The following is a 23564-nucleotide window of genomic DNA, read 5'->3' on the forward strand; positions in this document are numbered from 1 at the left end:
TAAAAAATAGGCATGGGGGCACCTAAGTGGCTCAGTGGGTTAAGCGGCTACCTGTGGCTCAAGTCATGATCTCAGGGTTCTGAGATCAAGTCTCCCATCAGGCTCCCTGCTTCTCCCTCTGCCCGTCCCGCTACATGTGTTTTCCCTCTCTCTCTAATAAATAAATATCTTTTTTTTAAATGAGTATGGAAAAAATAATTTTTAAAAAATAGGTGGAAGAGCTGATGGGACATTTTTCTGAAGAAGACACACAGATGGCTAAAAGGCACAAAAAATGTTGCTCAAGACATCACTCATCATTAGGGAAATACAAATAAAAACTACAAAGCATGTGTGCAACACTATTCATAACAGCCAAAAGGAAAAATCAGTCTAAATATCCACCAACAAATGAATAAAGAAAATCTGGTATGGGGTGGCTGGCTGGCTGAGCTAGTAGACCATGTGACATTGGAGCTTGGGGTCATGAGTTGGAGCCCCACGTTGGGTGTAGAGATTACACAAAATTATAAAATAAAATTTAAAAAAACAAAAATTTGGTATACACAAACAATGGAACAATATCCATTCTTAAAAAAAAAATCCATTCTTAAAAATGAAGGAAATCTTGCCATATGCTACAACCGGGATAAACCTACAGGATACTAAGCTGAATGAAAACAAAAGACAAATACTCCATGATTCTACTTATAAGAACACTAGTCAAAATCATAGAGAAAATAGAATAGTGGTTGTCAGAAGGGGCTAGGGATAAGAAAAGGGGACACTGTTGTTCAACATGTACAGTTTTAATTTTGCTAGATGAAGAAAGTTCTGAAGATCAGCTACAACACAAGCTGTATATCGTTTTAATATAAATGACCTGGTAAGGTGGTAAAACAAAACAAAAATACTACAATGAGGGGCGCCTGGGTGGGTCAGTCGGTTAAGCATCTGCCTTCAGCTCAGGTCATTAACCCAGAACTCCATATTGGGCTCCCCACTCAGTGAGGAACCGCTTCTCCCTCTCCCTCTGTCTGCCACTCCCCTTGCTTGTGCCATCAAATAATATGTAAAATCTTAAAAAAAAAAAAAATTACAATGAGATACCACTTCACACCTATCAAAATGGCTGTTATTCAGGAAGACAAGAAATAACATGGGTTAGTAAGAAGAAAAGAGACCTTGTTCACTGTTAAGGAAATGCAAACCAGTAAAGTCATTATGGAAAGTAGTATGGAGATTCCTTAAAAAGTTAAAAATAGAACTACCATACAATCCAGCAATTCCACTTCTGTGGAAGATAATGAAACATATTTATCCAAAAGATAATGAAAATTCTAATTGGAAAAAATATATGCATCCATATGTTCACTGCAGCATTATTTACAATAGCCAAGATATGGAAGCAACCTAACATAGATCCACAGATGATGAATGGATAAAGAAAATGTGGTATAAGACCACCTGGGTGGCTCAGGCTGTTAAGCATCCAACTCTTGATTTAGGCTCAGGCCATCATCTGAGGATTGTGAAATCAAGCCCTGCATGGAGCCTGCTTAAGATTCTCTCTCTCCCTCCTCCTCTGACCCTCTCTTACTCTAAAAAAAATAAAGAAATTAAATAAAGAAATAATAAATAATAAAATACACTGGAATATTACTGAGCCACACAAAGAATGGAATCTTGCCATTTGTGACAACATGCATGGACCTGTGGATTATTACACTAAGTGAAATAAGTCAGAGAAAGACAACTACCATATGATTCCACTCATCAGTGGAATCTAAAAACAAAACAAAGCAAAACTCATACAAAGAAAAAAACAGACTAGGGGTTGCCAGAGGGAAAGAATGTTGGGGTGTAAAAAAGTGGGTGTAGTGCTCACTTTGGCAGCACATATACTAAAAAAGTGGGTGTAGGAGATCAACAGGTACAAACTTACAGTTATAAAATAAGTCATAGGGATATAATGCACAGCACAGTGACTAGAGTCAATAATACTGTATTACAAATTTAAATGATGCTTAAAAAGTAAATCTTAAAAGTTCTCATCACAAGACAAAAATTTAACTTTGTACGGTAACAGATGGTAGACAGACTTATTGTGATTATTACTTTAAAACCTATATAACTATCTAATCATTTTGTACACCTGATTCTAATATAATGTATATCAATACTTCAATAGGAAATTAATAAGTTTTAAACATTGAAAAAAGAACTAATACCAATCCTACCCAAACTCTTCCATACATCACAAGATGATGTAATACTACAGGCCAATGTTCTTATAAACATACATGCAAAAACATATAATATATATGCAAAAAATATATTTTAAAGTACATAAATACACATGTAAAGATTCTCAACAAAATATTAGCAAACCAAATACAATACCATATTAAAAAAAATTATATACCATGACCAAGTGAGACTTACCCCAGAAATGCAAGAATGGCTCAATATAATATCACCAATGTAATAAACCACATTAACAAAACAAAAGGAAAAAAATTAAACACCTGATCATTTGCCCAAGAAAAGCACTGGACAAAGTTCAACATTCTATCATGCTAAAAACAACACTCAGAAAACCAGGAATCGAAGGAAGCTTCCTTAGCAGTCTCTTCAACAAAAGATGTTGGTATAATTTGATATCCACATGAAATAGAATGAAGAGCTAGACTCTTACTTTATACATCATATATAAACCTTAACTCAAAATAGTTCAAATACCTAAAAATGAGAGCTAAAACTATGAAATTCTTAGCAATTGTTCCTTAGATATGACAGCAAGCAGATATACTTAAAGGAAAAAAAAGATGAACTGTACCTCATGAAACTCTAAAACTTTGGAAACTACCAAGTAGGGGATGCCTGAGTGGCTCAGCGGTTCAGCCGTCTGCCTTTGGCTCAGGTCGTGACCCCGGGGTCCTGGGATCAAATCCCACATCAGGCTCCGTACAAGGGGCCTGCTTCTCCCTCTGCCTATGTCTCTGCCTCTCTCTCTGTGTGTCTCTCATGAATAAATTTTTAAAATCTTTTTAAAAAAAGAAAAAGGAAACTACAAAGTGAATTAAAAGATAACTCACAGAATGGGAGAAAATACTTGTAAATCATGTATCTGAGAAGGATCTAGTACCCAAATAAAGAGTTCTTTTAACACAACAACAAGAAGACAAAAAATTCAATTTTTAAAAATAAGCACTGGACTTGAAAAGACATTGTTTTCCAAAAACTATGTACAACTGGCCAACAAGCACATGACAAAATACTCATCACCCTTCATTGGTCATTAAGAAAATTCGAATCAAGACTACACTGAGATACGACGTCACATTCACTAGGATAAGGAAATGGAAAAATCAATCCTCAAATTTCAAATGGAATTGCAAATTCATATGGAATTGGATACCCCTAGTCAAAGCAGTATTAAAGAAAACGTTGGAGAGCTCACACATCTCCATTTCAAAACTTAACTACACTACCATAACCAGAAGAGTTTTTTTCTCATCAAAACAATAAAAACAACAAGCGTTGGCAAGGATGTGGAGCAATAGGATTCCTACACTGCTGGCAAAAATGTAAAATAGTGCACTGTGCAGAACAGTTTGGCAGTTCTCCAAAAACTACACAAAGAATAATATGATCCAGCAATTCCACTCCTAAGTATACACCCAGAAGAAATGAAAAAACATGTTCACACAGAAATTGGTACACAAGGGATCCCTGGGTGGTGCAGTGGTTTGGCGCCTGCCTTTGGCCCAGGGCGCGATCCTGGAGACCCGGGATCGAATCCCACGTCGGGCTCCCGGTGCATGGAGCCTGCTTCTCCCTCTGCCTATGTCTCTGCCTCTCTCTCTCTGTGACTATCATAAATAAATAAAAAAATTAAAAAAAAAAAAAAGGAAATTGGTACACAAATACTTATAGCAGAACTGATGATAGCTAAAATGGGTATTAGATGAACAATAAAATTGTGGTATATTATTTATATATATTAATATATAATATATATGTATTATATTAACTTATTATATATATATATACAAGAGTATCATCCTGCTATGTAAAAGAATAAATACTGATACAAACTGCAACTTGGAGGCATCACTAAAAATTATAGTAAGTGAAAGAAGCCAGATACATATTAACCAATTTATATGAAGTATCACAAATAAGCAAATCCACAAAGAAAGCAGATAAGTGGTTGCCAGAGTATTGATTTTTGATAGGAGTCGGGGGAATACGGAAGTATTCTTCTGGCATAATGGAAACATTCTGAAACTAGAAATAGGTAATGGTTGTACAACAGTACCATTATAATAAATGCCAGGGAACTGTATTCTTTAAAATAGGTAATTGTATGTCGTATGAGTTTCACCTCAATTTTTTTTAATTGCTGTAAAACCACTATAAACTATCAAACACTAATATGAAATAAGTTGTTTCATTGTTTTCTATATTACTATTTATATTATTAATTCATCTCTACAATCCCCCCCCCAAAATGTGTAGTGAAGAATGCCAGCATCTTTGAAATGCATGATGAATCCTCACAATTATTTTAATCATGTGTAAATTTACTATACCTACTTTATAAGCAACCTGATGGAAAATTTATAATCTAGGGAACTCAGATTACAGTATAATTTACACAGATAAACCATGATTATTTGTTAATTTAAACAAACTTCTCCCTAATTAAACAAGGGATTGAGAACTCCAAATAAGTCATATGCATAAGTCATACACATATATAAAAATATGTATAAATAAATATATATATATATATCTCACAGAATTCTGTTTTTTTTCCTTTCTAACTGAATACTGTTTTCAAGGCATAGAAAAGTTCCCCCGCTCAAGTAAGTTTTTATAAAAATGCTTATTTATAAGGAATCAATTTTCTTATACTATTGAAATATGAATTCATAATGGCTTTCCATAAACAACTAAGCTATTAAAATATTTTTCTCACTCCCTTCTCCAAGGTATTTCATTTTCCCTTCATTCTGATACTTTCTCTTTCTAGTGCTCCAATTCCAATGTTCATGTCTAATTTTTTTCTCTCACACACACACTACTATGTAGAATTAAATCTCTATTGTATTTTGTTCCTCTCCACAGTCCTAGAATGTCGAAATCTTTTTATATTTCATATCCATTGCAATAAGGTTGCAATCTGCATTAGGCACTTCACATTTTAATGTTTATTTAGGTCATAGCCCTTACCCCACTGTAATGCAAAATAAAGTCTGCCAGGAAAAATCTAAAACTAAAAAATAGTAAATAAACCACTTTACTTAATCATAAACTATTTTTATAAATAGCTTAAAAACACAAATACAACTAAAAGCCAAATACAGAAAAATACAATAAACTCATGACATAAACGAAATGGCCATATGAATTATGTTTCTATTGCAATACACAATAATCACTGTCCAGCTTCTTTGAAAACAAAGGGAAAATGACACTATCAGAAACAATTCTTTTGTGTAGTAGTATCTTGAATCTCTCAGGCTTCATAAATGCTGGACATGACTTGGAACTAGAATGAAACTTGTTCACAAAAAATTTTGCTCACAGAAATTTTGTTATAAAACTGATTAAAGTATCCCAGTTTCTGTGAACCCACTTAAAACAAACTAAAGATACTACTTAAAATGGCATTTAAAAAATCAAATATCCAAGAATAAATCTAAGAAAAGATATGTGTAACTTCTATTTAGAAAGCTATAAAGGATGCCATTTCTCCCTAATCAAAATCCAAAAACACTTTGTGGTTTGGCTAGGGGTTTTATTTGGTCGGTTTGGCGGTGCTGATAGGGTGGTTCTAAAATGTACATTGAAATACAAGAGACTAGGAAATCTTGAAAAAGAAGATAGGAAGATATGCTTTATAGAATAATCACCCTTATCATTAAGGTCAACAAATAAGGCAAGGATAGACTAATGTAACAAAACAGAGGCCCAGAGATAGACCATGCATACATGGACATGTATTATAAAAAGATGACATTGTAGCAGCAATGGGAAAGCTTCTTGATATTGTGTTTGATTATTCATTAATGGTGCTAAGACAACTGGATATCCATCATCCATCCAAAAAAAAAAAAAAGTTAAAACTTGATCTAACACTACACACATAAAAAAAAAAGAAAATCATTTCCAGATAAAGTACATACCTAAACGGGAACAGTAAATATTTCTTAATGATATAGGAGAGTAACTTCATGATCTCCAAGTAGGATAAAAAAATCTTTAACAGGGCAAGAAAAAGGACTAAGTATACAGGAAAAGAATGATGCCTGTAAATATGTAAGAACTTCTCTAAACTAAAAGCATTTTAAAAAGCACATTAGGGAACTACAGAAGATAACAGTAATACTGAAACTGACAAAGCATTCACATTCAGAATATATAAGAGCCTCAATAAATCATAATAGACAATCCAACAGAAAAATGGACAAGTGACAACAATTACTTCACAAAACAGGATATCAAAATGGTCAAAGTTGAGGTGCTCAATATCATTAAGAGTCGGTGAAAATGCACATAAAAATGCTCAAAAATGGCTGAAACTTTAGATTGGCAGTAAGTGCTCAGGAGAATATGAAGGAAAGGGAATTCTCATATATTGCTGGCAGATTTAAAATTTCATAAACCTGCGGAGCCTGAGTGGCTCAGTTGGTTAAGGTTAAGCATCTTCATTCAGTTCAGGTCATTCTGGGAGAGTGTGCAGATTCAGGCAACCTGCTCAGTGGGGAGTCTGCTTCTCCCTCTCCCTCTGACCCTAACCACTGCTGCTGCTCTCACTTGCTTGCCCACCCCCATGAATTAAAAAAAAAAAAACAAAATAGTTTGGTAAAACCTCTTTGGAAAACTATCTGTCAGTTTTTACCAATGACATTCCTTAAGACCAGGAGATTTTACTCCTAGACATGCAATCAGCAGAAATGGCTACACATGTATATTAAAAACATACACAGCAGTGTTTTAAGAAGCATTATTTGTAATGGTCCCAAACTAAAAATTATCTAATGCACACCAACAGTAAAATGGATAAACTGTAGTATAGTCACAAAATTGAATACTAAAGTAATAAAAATGAAGTATACGTCCACACAACATGGATAAATCTCACAAATGTGCTACTGAACGAAGGAAACAATACACAAAAAATAGAAGGTAGTTCGTCTACAAAAAATTCTAGTAAAGACAAAGCTGAACTATAATATTTAGAGATGCACACTTCGGAGGTAGAAATGGTTTTTCAAAATAAGAAAATTATAGCCATAAACTCAAGCTAATGGTTCATTTAGGGGAAAGGGATGGAGCTTTAATGCCAATAGGCATGCAGTGGGAGGAGTTTCTTCATTGCTGACAATGTTCTGGTCCTTAACCAAAGTAGAATTTCACAGTGTTTATTTTATAATTATTTAAATAGTACATTTATGTTTGATGCACTTTACGTGCTTTATTTCACAATTAAAATTATTTCTTCTCAAAAGGCATACAAATGTGAAAGTCTACCAGACATTTCAATTACTATTGCTAAAAGATATGTGAAAGGTATATATAAGTTGACATGAATCACTTATAATGGTTTCCATCACTTAAAGTGGTCACTTTTGGTCTAGTCACAAATGGTTTCTGCTCTAGTCTTCCTCTTGTTTAGCAGTGACGAGGGAAGGTAGTAGAGAAATGTTCACCTTTAGCCCAGAAGGCCGACCTATAGCCTGCAAGTTTCGATAAGGATATATGTCGGTTGCTACATCCTTAAAAGCATCTCATGACTGCCCGTGTATCTCAATGACGGTTAATACCAAACTGAATGATAAGAACCAGAGAAATCATGCTAAATTAGTTTTACCAGTAGAAAATCGAAGAAACATTTATGATCTAATACTCCCTTTCTGACCATGGGTCCTGTCCCCATGCTACTCAAATAAACTTACACCATATAGTGTCTCAAGAATTCTTTCTTGGAAAAAAAAAAAAAAAGAATTCTTTCTTGAACAATGCAGGAGGATCTGCTACAGTATGAATGCCTGTAACTTTCCTCAATCTTTATCAGTTTGTTTTATCTTGGAAAATGATAAAAAAAAATCCTTTAAGGATTTTAACTTTAAGTTAAATCTTTCAAATCTGAGTTTTCCAAAGAGTGATAATGCAAACCACTGATGACTAAGTAAAACAGTTTCAGGTGCTACGCTAACCAAGTTTTTAATGTTATAGCCATTTATTGATTTTAACAGTTACTTTCTATTTATGGCAAGTGACATTAGTTTCCCACTCACTACACTACATACTCTAGTTTCTTTTTGAAATGAACTTGGGAAAAACAGCAACTTAAAAAGGCACTAAGTAAACAATAGCAATAGTAGTAAATACATATTGCAAAATTGAGGACATCTGTACCTGAATAACTGAAGTTCTGAAAATACTGCTATGACCCATAACTTTGACCATGTGCTTCTATGATGCTTATCCTACAAACCCAATTTAGCCATGTAGATAACCAAACATGACTCAAACAAGTTCTACTCTTCTGTAAAGCCTAAATACATTACTGTCCATGGGATGCCTGAGTGGCTCAGTGGATGAGCAGCTGCCTTCGGCTCAAGATGTGATCCTGGGGTCCTGAGGTCGAGTCCCAGAGTGGGATCCTCGCGGGGACCTTGCTTCTCCCTCTGCCTATGTCTCTGCCTCTCTGTGTCTTTCATGAATAAATCTTTTTAATCTAAATTACTGACCAAACCCACAAATATGGCTATATTACAACTATCTTCTAATTAGCTAACTGGCCAAAGTAGCTTTCAGTGCTTAAGGAAGAAACAGAGTAAAAACATCTGTTCATTCTCTCCCTTATATACAACTGTCCCTAGTAGAAAACAGCATAAAATTTCAAATTAAAGCTGCCATGAGCTCAAATTCTGACATTAACTAGTTGTAAGACTTTCTCCAAATCATTACACTTTTCCAAGCCTTAGTTTCCTCATATATAAAGTGAGAAAACAACATACAACTTCTGCAAATTATTTCACATTTCTAAGCCTTGATTTGAAAGAAGATAATATATCCCTTCCAGCGTTGTCCTATGGATTAAATGGGAATTTGTTTAAATGGCTTTTCACAATTGTACATAACGGACACCTAATTCATAGTTGCACTCTGTCTCTCCACTTCTCTATGTTTTGTAAATATATGGAGCATAAAGTCACATAGTATTGTTAACTCTGCCCCAACACCTACATCCAAAAAACAATCCACATGCACTTAGTTAACTTTTCATTTTATCCTTCGGATAATCATGAGTGAATAAACAGATATTATAATATCTCCATATCACAAGTAAAGTGAGGCTCAAAAACGCAGAGTAGGCCATACAGGTCAGTAGTGGAACTAAAATGAAAACCCACATTTACCATAAATAGGTACCACTGACTTTGATGTTACGGTCACTTTAGTACTAACAAGAAATCAATTCTACCTATCAGTAAGAGCAAAACTGTAGTGTTTTCAGAAAACAAACAAGCAAACAAAAAAACAATCCATGGATTTGAAGAGTATCCAGCAGATATATAATCCAAATCAGGAATCATGTTATAGAAAGTAACACTTAAGAATTTAATTTTTTAAGGCAACTGAATTTTGAATATAAGTGATAAAAACAATTTCCGTAAAGTAGCAATAAAGTGAATTTCTATTAGTGGCAAATTCCAAGGTCCCTGGCTGGCTCAGTCAGTAGAGCATACAACTTCATCTCAGGGTCAGTAGGTAGTGAATTCAACCCCCATGCCAGCATAAAGTCTACTTTAAAAAAATTTTTAAAGAAAGTGACACACTCCTTCCAACCTTACCCCATGCTCCAAAGATATTTATTCTCACATAAGTGGACCAAATGATATTATATATAATACGTAATAACACACCGTTCCTCAGAACTTCATGATTTTTTTCCCCTGGAGAAGAGGAAAATATACAACCTAAAAATCCCCTAAAAAAGGAAGAGATTTTCTTTAAAAAATGTGAAAAACTAACACATATTTATATCAAAACACTCTAAATTCCTGAGACTGAAAATCTATTTTTAAGTATTTCTATTTCTAGATAAAGATAGAAATACTTAAATTTTTCGTTCTCCATTTCACTCTTCAGAAGTAATACATTCTTATTAGTAAATAATTACTAATAGCTTTAGGTATGACAATGGCCATGATTAAGATATCTAGGATTTGCTTCAAAATAATATGGGGGAGTGGGTTGCTGATATGGGTATAGATGAAACAAGACTGGACATGAGAACAATTCTGAAGCTGGATGAGGAGTGAGGATCCACTAAACTTTTCTATCATCATGTCCATGTTTTACGTTTTCTATAATTGAAAGTTGTTTTTTAAAAACTCGTTTTTAATAAACTGATAAATTCTGACCACTGTTCTACAGAGTCCTTTGTCTTTCTGTATTAATTTTTTTTCTGTATTGAAATTTTTCAAGTAATCACATTCACCTAGTAGAAAATCTAGGTTTTTAAATATTCAGCATTATATTCTTGCATTTGATACAAGTAGAATTTTAGGGAGTTTTTTTCCTAGCTGTAAAATCATATGATGCATATTCTTATTCGCTGATAGCAGTTACCATCATGTATGATACTAAAATCTAATCAAATAGACAACCTAAATATTCTGACAAAAAGAATAGGAAATCTGAAACCCTCATTCACTGGTAAGCAGAAATGTAAAGTGATATAACCATTTTAAAAACAGTTTGGCAATTCTTAAACGCCAAACATAAATTTACTATATGATCCAGGAATTCCTTCCACTCCTAGGTAGCAAGGGAAGAGAAATGAAATATGTCTGAACGAAGACTGGTACACAAATGGTCATAGCAACATTATTGCCAAGAGCCAAAAAGTAGAAACTCAAATGTCTGTCAATTCGTGAATGGATAAATGGAATACTCTTCAGCAATAAAAAGTAAAGTCCTGAAACATGCTGTAACTTTTTTTCAAAGATTTTGAGAGAGAGCCCACAAGCACAGTGCATGAATGGGGGGAGGGGTAGAGGGAGAGGGGCAGACTCCCCACTGAGCAGGAAGCCTGATTCAGGGCTGGATTCCAGGACCCGGAGATCATAACCTGAGCCAATGGCAGATGCTTAACCAACTGAGCCACTGAGGTGCCCCTAACATGCTCATCCCTAAAAACACTGTGAAATAAAAGAAGCCAAACACAAAAGACCACATATGGTATGGTTCCATTTACATCGAATGTCCCAAGAAGGCAAACTTATAGATATAAAAAATACCTTAGCAGGAAAGTGGCTGCAAATGGTGCGATTTCTTTTCAGGGTGATGGATATATTATAAAAGTCAATTGTGATGACTGCATAGTTTTGCAAATTAACTAAAATTCCCTAAACTATACACTTAAAAATGAGAGTACTTCATGTTGTGTAAACTACATAACTGTGATGGAGAAGGCGAAAGAGGCGATGAAGAGGAGGAGGACTACAGTGCCTCTGGGATGACAGGTGAATAGACAGACCTTAAATAACTTGACCAAAGGCTCAGCTAAATAGATGGCATAGCCAATACTGAAATCCAGGCTTGACTACAAAATCCATATTCTCCCTACATCCAGAAGTAAGGGTACACTAGAAGCAACATATATCTTACCAATTTTGCAAGAATACATTCAAATCTACTAGTGAAGCAATATATAGACACACAGAAAAAGGTTCCTTTAAAACTGAGATAAAAATTATGGTAAGAATTAGGAAGAATTAAACATAAAATAAATCATCTGTAGAATGAAGAAAGTAAATACACAAAATCCAAACACGGTGGCTTGGGAAGCAGGACCCAGATCTTATCCATGACTTTATGAAAGCTGAAACCGAATTAACTGAATAGTGAAGAGTGTCTAAACAAATTAAATTTGGCAGTTTGTCTCCAACACTGTCCCTGGATAGAGTGTACTGACCCAGATCTGCTGTAGTGCAGACAGATTTGTCAGGCTATCACAGCTCAATAACACTGACAACTAAAATGATCCAACTAGCTTTGGGTTCATTCCAGGTTTGGTGGTCAATCTTCAGATTATAATCTGCATCTGATACAGGTCTTCCTACAAGAGAAGGCAGTGATAGGTGAGCACAGGTGGACTATTTCACTAGAAAATTACATTTATTACATCAATGTGTATCAACAATGTGATACCCTGTGATATAATGTGTTATATAATAATGTATGGTTTATTCTTTGGACTTGAAATCAGCTGAAACCTACATCACTTCTAGATGTAAATAATAAATCGAACTTCTGAACATATCAATTCTGAGAACCAGAGTCTTGTACATAGTTCAACAATACCTACCACACTTAGAATGACTCATCAGGCAGTCAGCCTTCCCTAGAGATACTCTACTGCCCTGCTACATGCCTCTGAAAACTGCAACTTATATTTTGTTTTATAAACTGGATGAATGCTGTTGAGAAATCTGCAATGTACAAAATGCCCCCCCCCCAAAACATAGCTGCTTATATTCACATTTCATACTCTATAGAGCACTGTTACATTAGCTCTTTACTAGCCAACATCCTCTGAAATGACCAGGACATACATGTTTATTCCCAATACAAGTAAGGAAATGAGGTAAAAGTAATTTACAAAAGGACATGATACTAATAAACACACTGACCTGGATTAAAATTCAGGTCTTTAGTCTCTGAATCCAACAGTTCTACTGTATTCACTGCAAGTCTCTAAAAGGCCAATCCAATAAAACCAAGAAGGCCAACATTTCTGCCAGAAAAACCAATGATTATTTTCTGGTCTTATGAGTAGTCAGAGAAATCCTCTAATAAACAAGAAAGATAATTTTACAGGGATCAGAACAGACCATAACAGAGAAAAATATTCAAATTTGAATAAAGGAATAAAAGATTTATAAGCAATACTAAAGGAAGTACTAACAAAAAAAAGTAGTTTAATTTAGAACCAAATGAAGAATTTTAATTTCATAAATAAATGAAAATAAGTGCCTTCTTTTAGAATCTGGCTACAAAATCTACTTAATGCTCTTTTTGTATTCTTTATTAAAAGGAATGACCTGCTTATAGAAAGGCAGGAGTGAAGCTGCTGTTTGGTTGCACTATAAAAGTGGTATTAAAAAGTATACTATGATTCAGCATTCCACTCTAAGTATAATTATCCAAAAGAAATGAGGGTTTATGTTCACCAAGAAACCTGAACAAGAATGTTCACAACCGCTTTATCACAATAGCCAACAAAGAAAAATAGCCCAGATATCCATGCACAAAAGGATAAAGTAATTCATTTTGGTATATTCATACAGAATACTACATAGGAACAAAAAAAGAATTGCTGATACATGACACAATATGGACGAATCTCACAAGAATCATGTTAAGGCCAAAGCAGCTAAAGTACAAACTTAACTGGTAGCTATAAAAGTTGGAACAGGTGTGAGGGATGGGGAAGAGATAACTGAGGAGAAATATAGAAAACCTTCTGGAGTGTTGAAAAATGGTTTATATCTTGATCTAGGAGATTACATGGGTAAAAATTCACCAAGCTTATAAGCAGTGTACTTTATGCATTAATATGTTCTACTGCAATTTTAAAAAGTTAGCATCATACATTTATTTGGAAACTTTTACACACAGAACTTCCTTTAATCTTAAATTTCAAAACATAAATCTACTCTAAGAATGTAACCATAATTGAAAAAAGTGATTTTTTTTTACTAAAATTAGCCCACAATAGAATCAACTAAATTACCCCAAAGATACACATTCCAAATTTTATCCTAAAATTTGTATCTTGGTTTGCTGTATGCTTCCATGGAATGGGCACAGCAAATGTAAGGTAATCTCTACCTAGCCTCATTTCAATTATCTCAACATCTTCCAGAACTAAAATAATAATTAAGTCCAAGTTTCTCAATGAATAGATACAGTCATCTACTAAGAAAGAGAGAAATGAAGTAAGGGTGCTATAAGAGTAAAAAATTGTTAATAACTGCTGTGAGACATGAGAAAGAACTAGGAATAAAAAAGGATTATTGGGTAATGCTGAGGATCCAATTAAAATTGAAGAGCATGGGCAGCCTGGGTGGCTCAGCGGTTTAGCGCCGGCTTCAGCCCAGGGTGTGATCCTGGAGACCTGGGATCGAGTCCCACATCGGGCTCCCTGCATGGATCCTGCTTCTCCCTCTGCCTGTGTCTCTGCCTATCCCTCTCTCTCTCTCTCTGTCTCTCACGAATAAATAAATAAAATTAAAAAAAAAAAAAAGATTGAAGAGCATGAATATTAGTGGCACCAGTCTGCAAAGCTGTGATTTTCTCCAAATGTGCTTAGTAGCTCAGAACCAGGTCCATAAATTTAAGAAATATTAACTGATCTATGGCTATTAGACAAATGCAATAAACAGAGAAAAGTGCAAAGCATCTAAACATATTTCAAAAGTTAGATAAAGTTACAGGCTAGATAAGAAAAATAAGGCAGAAGGGACAAAAACTACCAAAGGACTAAAAGACTCTAAAATACTGAAAAGAAACTCTCAATGTCTACGTTAGGAAAAAAAAAATTCAAGGGGTACCTGGATGGCTCAGTCAGTTAAGCATCCTATTTGTGATTTCAGCTCAGGTCATGATCTCAGGATCTTGAGATCAACCGCCCACCACCACCACTCCAGCCTTGGGCTCTGACGTCATCAGGGGGTGTGGGGGGGGAGGGGTGTACTTAAGATTCTCTCCCTCTGCCCATCTCTCCCCTCTCCCCATTTGTGTGCATGCACTCTCTCTCTCTTTAAATAAATCATTTAAAAATGTTTAAAAAGTTCAGCAACATATGCAAAAATTCATGAAGAAATCTTTCATAGCCAAGTACTATTTCTTATTATTTAGAAAATGAAATGCTCCTAACAATTCAGATTTCCCTTTTTGAGAGAATTAAAAAGGTTCCAAATGGAAAAAAGTTCAAATGTTTAAAGTAGTATAACTGCAAATCTGTATGTTCCTTAACATTTCTCTGTAAATCCAATACTTCTAATCAACAAAAGGAAGCTTCCAAGTTTCTTAGTGAAATAGTGAACCTTTACCAAAACCCTGCTTGTAACCAAACCAGTCATCCCTTACGTCAACATAACACCCTTTAATCGACAAGAATTTGTGCAAGTATGTGTGTCTGCTTAAAGTGGTCATATGACAAGAGTTATTTACTTTTTTAAGATTTTACTTATTTGAGGTGTGGAGGGTAGAGAGATGCGAGGGTGGGAAAGGGCAGAGGGAGAGGGAGAAGCAGACTCCCTGCCAAGCAGGGAGCATGACACAAGGCTCCACCCCAAGACCCTGCAATCATAAACTGAGCCAAAGGCAGAAACTTAACCAACTAAAGCTACCCCCGAAAGAATTATTTTTCTATTTCCAAGTTCTGTCTAACTTGAACTTAGAATGAAACTGGTCAGTAACAGCTTACAATGAATCAATGAATGAATGAATGAAGTAGACAGATAAAAGATGGCTGGAAGATAAAAAAAAAAATCTCAGGAAGAATGATACTAGCATATCTGAAACTATAATGTAATAATCTCTAACTAAAAGGTTTAAAGTGGGGCACCTGAGTGTCTCAGTTAAACATGTGACTTCAGCTCAGGTCATGATCTCAGCGTCCTCAGATAAAGCTCCCCGCAACACCAGGCAGGCTCCCCACTTGGCAAGGGATCTGCTTGTCCCTCTCCCTCTACTCCCTCTCCTACTTGTGCTGTCTCTCAAATAAAAAATAAAATCTTCAAAAAAAAATTTTTAAGCAAAAGATATAAAGTATAACAATCAAGCAGAGTCTTTGATAGAAATCTAAATTAAATTGCTCAATTTGGTTGAATCTAAGTACTATTTATTGAATGTCTATTAGTTTGCCCAGCACTGTGCTCTGCTGCTATGAAGCACAAAAAAGCATGTCCCCTTCCCTGAAGACAAGGAAGAGTAAAGAAAGTTACACCTGAATTATCATAATTTCTCACAGTCCAAGTAGTACTTAATTATATGCCAAACAAGTAAAACAAAGTCATAGAAGGGTATTTGCAACTTAACTAATGGATTATTTTCCTCTGAAAAAGTAATCTAAAAAAAAAAAAAATTATGTGGGGAAATTAATAAATTAATTAGAAAAAATAAATCTCCATCAGTCCTGACAGGAGTACTTGATGTTTCTGCGATGTCTGGCTATGGCTTGGACTAAAATGCCACAGCTATGTTTCTGATGAAGGGTAGTAGTGGTAAGAGATTTGGATTTTATACATCAAAGAAATTATACCCACACGTGCATGTATGTACCATTTATACTTTGCTTTGGTTAATAAAACTTTAGTATGTTTGTTTTAGGTGATGGTTATCCCTTTAACATAACGCAGCAAAACTACTAGCAAACTGGTTTTTCAAAGCTATGTAAATTAAACTAGAATGTACAACATAGTGTGAAAAAAATGGCAGTTAGGTTCTCTGGCCAAAATTAAGATGCATTTGCCGCCTACAACTTTATTGTGTACTAATTGTGCTGCTAGTACTGGCATACATCCTCAAAACACACATGTACACAATTCCATTGCTTTAATTTCATCACTTAGCTTACACAACATTGCCTAAGAACTTTACTTCTTGCCCTCTTTACCCATTCAACAAATTCTAACACTGAACAGTTCATTTCAAATGCAAATTTTCACCTCCCAGTGATTTCCTTAAAAGGTAAGCTTTTAAAACACAAAAACCATTCACACTATTAACACTACTATCATCAGTAATGCTATTCAGCCATTTCTACCCATACCATATGTAAAATGGACTGGTATAAGAAGTTTCACACCATCTAGTGTATTTCATTCATTCTACATTTTATATTCTACATTCTACTATACCTTTTTTGCCTTATTTTAACTTTTTTTTTAAGATTTTATTTATTTATTCTTGAGAGAGAGAGAGAGAGAGAGAGAGAGGCATAGACATAGGCAGAGGGAGAAGCAGGCTCCATGCAAGAAGCCTGATGTGGGACTCAATCCCGGGACTCCAGGATCACGCCCTAAGCCTAAGGCAGATGCTTAACCACTGAGCCATTTTAACATTTCTGAAGTAAAGATAATCTCACAATCAATAGAATTTATAATTGTGCTGGACAAACAGTAAGGAAACATAGCTGTCATTGTTTAACCATGAATTCAGTCATAGATATTCACCATGTCAACTGACTTATATGCAGTTAGTTTCATGTATGTTGACTTCAAATACCTTTAAAATGTCTTTTAAAATATTCTACAATTTGGCATTGAAATGAAGTTAGCTACTATGCACAAAGGTACAAAAACGGAGCTTATCAAATCAAATATTCATTATTGTTGGTAATAATCCCAAGTTTTCTTGCAAACCAACAATGAAGTGAATTATGGGATATGAGAACAGCCACAAGTAGATGAACTTGATTATGTTTTGTTGCATAATATATACCAAAGGACAAGCTATCACACGCCAAGCAGTGCAATGAAGGCAGAAGAAACTGTCAAATCTCTGACAATAAAAAAATGTCAAAGCAATGTGTGGCTGGCGTGACCAATTATAGGCTGTACAGGCATTATGGCATATGTTTCCTTCTCACTGTATGTAAAATAGTATTGTGTCTTCTATTACTGTTTCTGTGAAGTAAGATTTTAAAAATCAGAACCCTTCATTCTTGGTCTTCCCTCCAGTCTTCCCTATCTTAGAAGAGCACCACCATTCACTCAATTATTAAAGTCAGAAACTTGGAAATCATTTTTGACTCATCCCTTTCCCTCAATGCCTACTTTACCTCCACAACACGTATGGAATCAGAACACATCTCTATAACCCCTATTACAACCATAGTCCAAAGCACTATTACCTGTCACCTGGACACCAATATAATCTAACCATCCCCTCCTCCATTCCGCCCCCACTGCAATCTAATAATATTCACACAGGAGTGGGGCATAAGTTCTCAACCTTGGCACTGTTAACATTATGGGGTAATAATTCCTTGGTATAAGGGGCCATCCTGTGCACTGACAAAGGTTGAGCAGCATCCCTGGCCTCTACCCACTAATGCCAGTAGCATATACCATCAACCCCTGTTGTGACAACCAGAACTGTCTGCAGACATTGCCAAACATCCTCTGGGAAACAAAATATCTGTTGAGAACCACTGAACTAAGGGGAGGTTTTTTTAAATGTTCCTCTGCTGAAAACTCTCTAATGGTTTCTCACCTTACTTATAAAATCTCATTAGAACCCTTACCTAAATACACCCTACGTAATCTGGACTCTGGCCTACCTCTCTAGCCTCATGTGATGCCACTAATACCCTTTCTGCATTATGTTCCTTCTAGTCACTATGATCTCCTCTCACTTCCTAAAACACCACAGCCATTTCTGCTGCAAAGATTTTGCTTATGCTTTTCCTTCTGCCTGGATCATTCTTGCCCAGATTCTGCATATGTCTCGGCTTAAATTTCATATCCTTGAAAATGTCTTTCCTGACTGTATATATGTATGTATCCCATTATTACCCATCATTGTAACATATATTCCCTTTATACCATTTATTAGTATATGTATCAATACAGCATAATCAGTATATGATTATTCTGTTTACCTGATTATTGGCGGTCTCTCACGTGAGGACAAATACCTTGTCTGTTGTATTTCCAGTATCTAGCCAAAACGAAATAAATAAACTTTTAAGTGGAAAACCTTATGAACCAGACGAGTTGGCATCAATGATAACGTCAGCACCACTCCCATCTCATTCCCCATTTGTATTTACCATCATTTCCCCCCTTGAAGTGGAGGGGAGGAGAATGGAAGGGAGAAGAGCCTAACAAAGCCTTCATATGTAAAATATCTTTACCAACATCATATTCTCTGAAGGGTGTGTACAGATTAAATATCAGATATGATGAACCTGAAGCCTGGAAAGGTGATAAATAGCCTGCATTCAATAAATGATGGCTATGTTTATAAAGCACCAAGCACAATGCCTATAGCAGATAAATGAAAAATGCTACTTCGTTTTGTTGTTTTAAGTAGGCTCCATGCCAAATGTCTGGCTTGAACTCACAACCCTGAAATCAAGGGTCACATGTTCTACTGACTGATCCAGTCAGGTGCCACAAAAAAAGCCATTTCTCTTGTCCACTCTACCATCACCTTGCTCTGATTATGGCTAAGAATAGAACTCTGTCCCTAAAAGATACCTTCCCCCTCCTGGATCTCCATAAACATAACATACTGGGTGTAACATATGTTAAGTTATTCATACATGTTGACTAGAGGAAGCCAAATATCCATTAGCCAAAACCAATTCATCATAAAATGACCTCGGAAGTACATTGCAATTAGTGTCAGTAAGCAAAAAAACCATATTAATAATCATTTTTGAACCTGGCTTTAAAAATTAACATAGGTGGGGGGGAATCCAAATTGCTGTTTAATAATATCAATGTTCTTTACTAAAAATACCTGCTGTATCTAACACAAATCTACTTACGGAAAATAAAACAGTAAACTGAATTCATAATTAGACTCAAATAATAACAAAGGGCAAAGACTATAAAGTACTACACAATGTTTAGTTAATAATTAGAACAAAATGACTTATCTTACATTCCCTCTGTCTCTGACAATATTCCGTATACACATCTGGGGGTTTGAGGAAAGAGATAAAGGAGTGAATCACAAAGGGGACATGAAGCCAAGCTGCCAGGTATAAATCTTATTTCTGCTAATTACCAGCTATGTGATCTTTGAAAAATCACTTAACTTCTCTGTGCCTGTTTCCTCATCTACAAGCTGAGACTTAACAATAGTACCCACTTCACATGGTTACCGTAAAAGCTACATATTAAAATGCTTAGAATAGTATCTGATAAATAAAAAAAAACCTGCTAGCTATAATTTATATTATATTGCTGTTAGCTACTACTATACTACTTTGCTTCTTTACATCACTTTTGTTAATAACTATCATACTAGACAGCAATACACAAAACATACACATCGTTGCAAAAAGTTCTATGAACAATACTGTATCAGACCACAGGATAGTTAGAATGCCTGGTGAGATAATGCGTATCATTTTCTTCTATATTTTTTTTTTTAAGAAGTGCTTAGGAAAAAAAAAAACACTCTAGGCCCAAAGCATTTTTTAATCTATTAACTTTGATGTGTAATGAAGAACTTGAGTTTCAGTCCTATTTAACAAGTCAAAGAGTGGAGAAGAAAAGAATATCTCTAAGGATATCATTCTGAAATAACCAAACAAATGGATTTTTCCATTCCCTATTCACCCTACATATCAAGCTATCCACTAAACTCTCTCAGCAAATGGTAACATGCTTAGAAATTAACTAAGAAATTAACTAAATTAAATTAATTGTATTAGTTAACTATTAACAAATTTAAAAAGCAAACTTGTAATATAGTAACATATGTTTCTCTAACACAGTAAACAAAAGATCTAAAGTTGCGTCTAACAATTAGCCTGATTTTAAAGTACATATTACGATAAATGGTATTTGGGACATCTGTGACATCTATAATTTAATATGAAAATATTTCTGATTTCTATTGGTAAAAAAATCACAGGTATTGCTAGTACAACTGTGATTTGCTGTCCACATACAAAATCAAATAAAATGCCAAATCTCACTTATAGGTTAGTGAAGATAACGATGTGATATTTTCCAATCTAAGTTCATGAACCCTGGTTTCAAAAATAAGATTTGCTCTGGGCATGCATAGTAGCACAGTTAGTTGGGCCTCCAACTCTGGGTCTCTCTGCTCAGATCATGATCTCAGGGTCAGAGTCATGGGATCAAGCCCCACAACTGGCTCCATACTCAATGCAGAGTCTACTTGGGATTCTTTCTCTCTCTCTGCCCCTCCTGCTCATTCTCCCCTCTTTCTGAAATAAGTAAATCTTTAAAAAAATAAAAAATAAAAAAAGATTTGCTTTAAGAGATTAGAGTCACAAAACTCTGGACTCAAACTTACCACTTCCTACCTAAGTAATATTGAGAAATGGTACTTAACCTCTCTACCTCATCTGTGAAATGGGAATAATACCAACATGAGACTGCTGTGCTATTTAATTACTTTACGCTACTTGTAGTATTTGACACCTTCTCAATAAACATATATACTATTAAAACCAGTAACCAAAGTCTGACAATTACATAGTTCGCAACCCTTAGGATGCACCAGAAACTCAGAGATTTGGTGTCAGCTGATCTGGGGTAGATCCTAGCCATTGGTATACTTTTAAAGCTCCCAGGTGATTCTAATGTGCAGCCACTGGCCGAAGGACAAAGTTCAAATTCTTTAGCACACTAGGAATGCTACTTACAGCTCTACATTTTAATCACTCCTCCATAGGTAATCAATGCCCTAACTAATGCTTCCTCAACAAGTGGGCTATATAGTAGTACCTCTTAAACTTCAGCCTGCATCAGAAACACCAGAATAACCTGTTAAAAATTGTTGGACTCTGCAAAATTTAATTCAGTTAGACTGGGGAGAAGTCCAAGAACATGCATTTCTTAACAAACTGACACTGCCGGTGCATGGACCACACTTTCAGAAGCCACTGGGCAACACTAGATCACAACCCAATTCCTCTATATTCACCTAAGATGGTGTTCCTATCTCCACCATCCCATTCTTGCTTGGCTTTCACTTTTTGTGAAGGTGAATTATTATTCACCTTTAGGAAGCATTTGCCCACTTAAACCACTTCAAGGCACTTATTACCTACTATTTAACTTGGCTAAGAAAAAACATCAAAACTATGGACTGTTCTTAATGGTACACTAATGGCAGCATACATAGACTCTTTTGTACGAATTAGGGAAAAAGGCCTCCTTTGGACAGGTGAATTAGAAAAGGTGAAAAGAGCAAACCCGAAGTCTATCAAGCAGAATAAAACCTGGATTTCAGCCACAACCTACCCCCTTGGCCAGGTACCTTTATGTAGAGCACCAATTCCACAACCACCAATTCCATGATAGCCCTGGGACAGCATTATTACTAAAACACAAGGGAAGAGCACTCAGACCAACCCTGGATATGAGGAAGGAGGGAGAGGAGAGAAGGAACAATAAAGCTTTTAGGAAAGGACTTTTAGAGAAGACATCACCTAAGTCTGGAGTCCTAAGTTGCTTTCTCTGTACATAGAACAACAAAAACTGTGTTTTAATAACTTTAGACCCACAGTATATGGCTCACCATAGATTTCAATAAATGTATAAATGACTCACAATGAATAAAATTATATGAAAACACTTGCTAATCCATATTTCTTTCTCAACAAAGAAGCAAACATACACCAAAAGCTGGCACCAAAAACTATCTTAAGTATTAACATTAACTAACTTATCGGGAGAGAACACAAATTTTTCTAACAACCAATGGCAGATCAGAAGGCAAAAGGAGCCTGCTTAAATATACACCTGGGTTTTTCAAAATTAAAGACTTTGAAATCAAAACCTCTGCATTATCGGATTCAGAGGTGATTTCCTGATTATTTTAGCAGGCACTAAGAAATTTACAGGAATTCTGGAAACTAGGTCCAAGACACTTATTTTACAATGAAGCAACTGAGGTCCAGAGAAGTAATGATTCAAAGATACATGGCTAGGGCAGCCCCGGTGGCCCAGCAGTTTGGCGCCGCTTCGGCCCAAGGTGTGATCCTGGAGACCCAGGATCGAGTACCACGTCGGGCTCCCTGCATGGAGCCTGCTTCTCTCCCTCTCCCTCTGCCTGTGTCTCTGCCTCTCTCTCTCTCTGTGTCATGAATAAATGAGTGGTAAAGCTGTAATTAAAACTCAGGACTCTTCCTGGAGTCCTGGGATCGAGGTCTCTAACCATTCACTAGTCTTCTCTCTCCTACATCATGCCTCCTTTACATTTATAAAATAAAATACTAAATAAGGGTGCCTGGGTTACTCAGTTAAGCGTCTGACTCAATTCAGCTCAGTTCTTGATCTCAGGGTCATAAGTGCTCAGTGTCATGCTAGGCGTGGAGCCTACCTCAAAAATAGAAATAAAAAATAAAATACTAATTATCCGTAACTGAAAAACATAGATTAACCAGAGTTTTGTACTCTGTATTCCACTTTTATGAGATGAAAAAGTAGTCATCTATCATCTTATTTTGTCTAGAAACTTAGAGAGGTAGCTTTAAATGTATGTTCTGCTCTTGGTAAAATGCATTCCTAGTCTCTGTCTGCAAACTTATATGTGCAAAATTAGTATTTATAAATAATTACCCTGGGCAGCCCCGGTGGCCCAGAGGTTTAGCGCCGCCTTCAGCCCAGGTGTGATCCTGGAGACCCAGGATTGAGTCCCACATCAGGCTCCCTGCAAGGAGCCTGCTTCTCTTTCTGTCATGAATAAATAAATAAGATATTTTAAAATAAATAAATAATTATCCTAATACAGACATCAAGATTTCTGTTACCCAGAAAGCACCTTTCCAA

General features: G+C 35.6%; 1 protein-coding gene across 5 annotated transcripts in view; it reads right to left on the reverse strand.

Annotated features, from left to right (window-relative positions):
- The window catches only part of STAG1 (stromal antigen 1), a 393923-nt gene that overhangs the window by 360534 nt on the left and 9825 nt on the right, over nucleotides 1–23564 (reverse strand). Inside the window, exon 2 of one of the 5 annotated variants that reach the window (XM_049099670.1) lies at nucleotides 18683–18741. The exons of the other annotated variants lie outside the window; for them this stretch is intronic. The gene's annotated coding sequence lies outside the window, so the exon portion shown is untranslated. The remainder of the gene's footprint in view (nucleotides 1–18682; nucleotides 18742–23564) is intronic. 5 annotated transcript variants of the gene reach the window in all.

The sequence above is a fragment of the Canis lupus genome, chromosome 23 (genome assembly GCF_003254725.2).
Source record: "Canis lupus dingo isolate Sandy chromosome 23, ASM325472v2, whole genome shotgun sequence".
In the NCBI taxonomy this organism is placed as follows: Eukaryota; Metazoa; Chordata; class Mammalia; order Carnivora; family Canidae; genus Canis; species Canis lupus.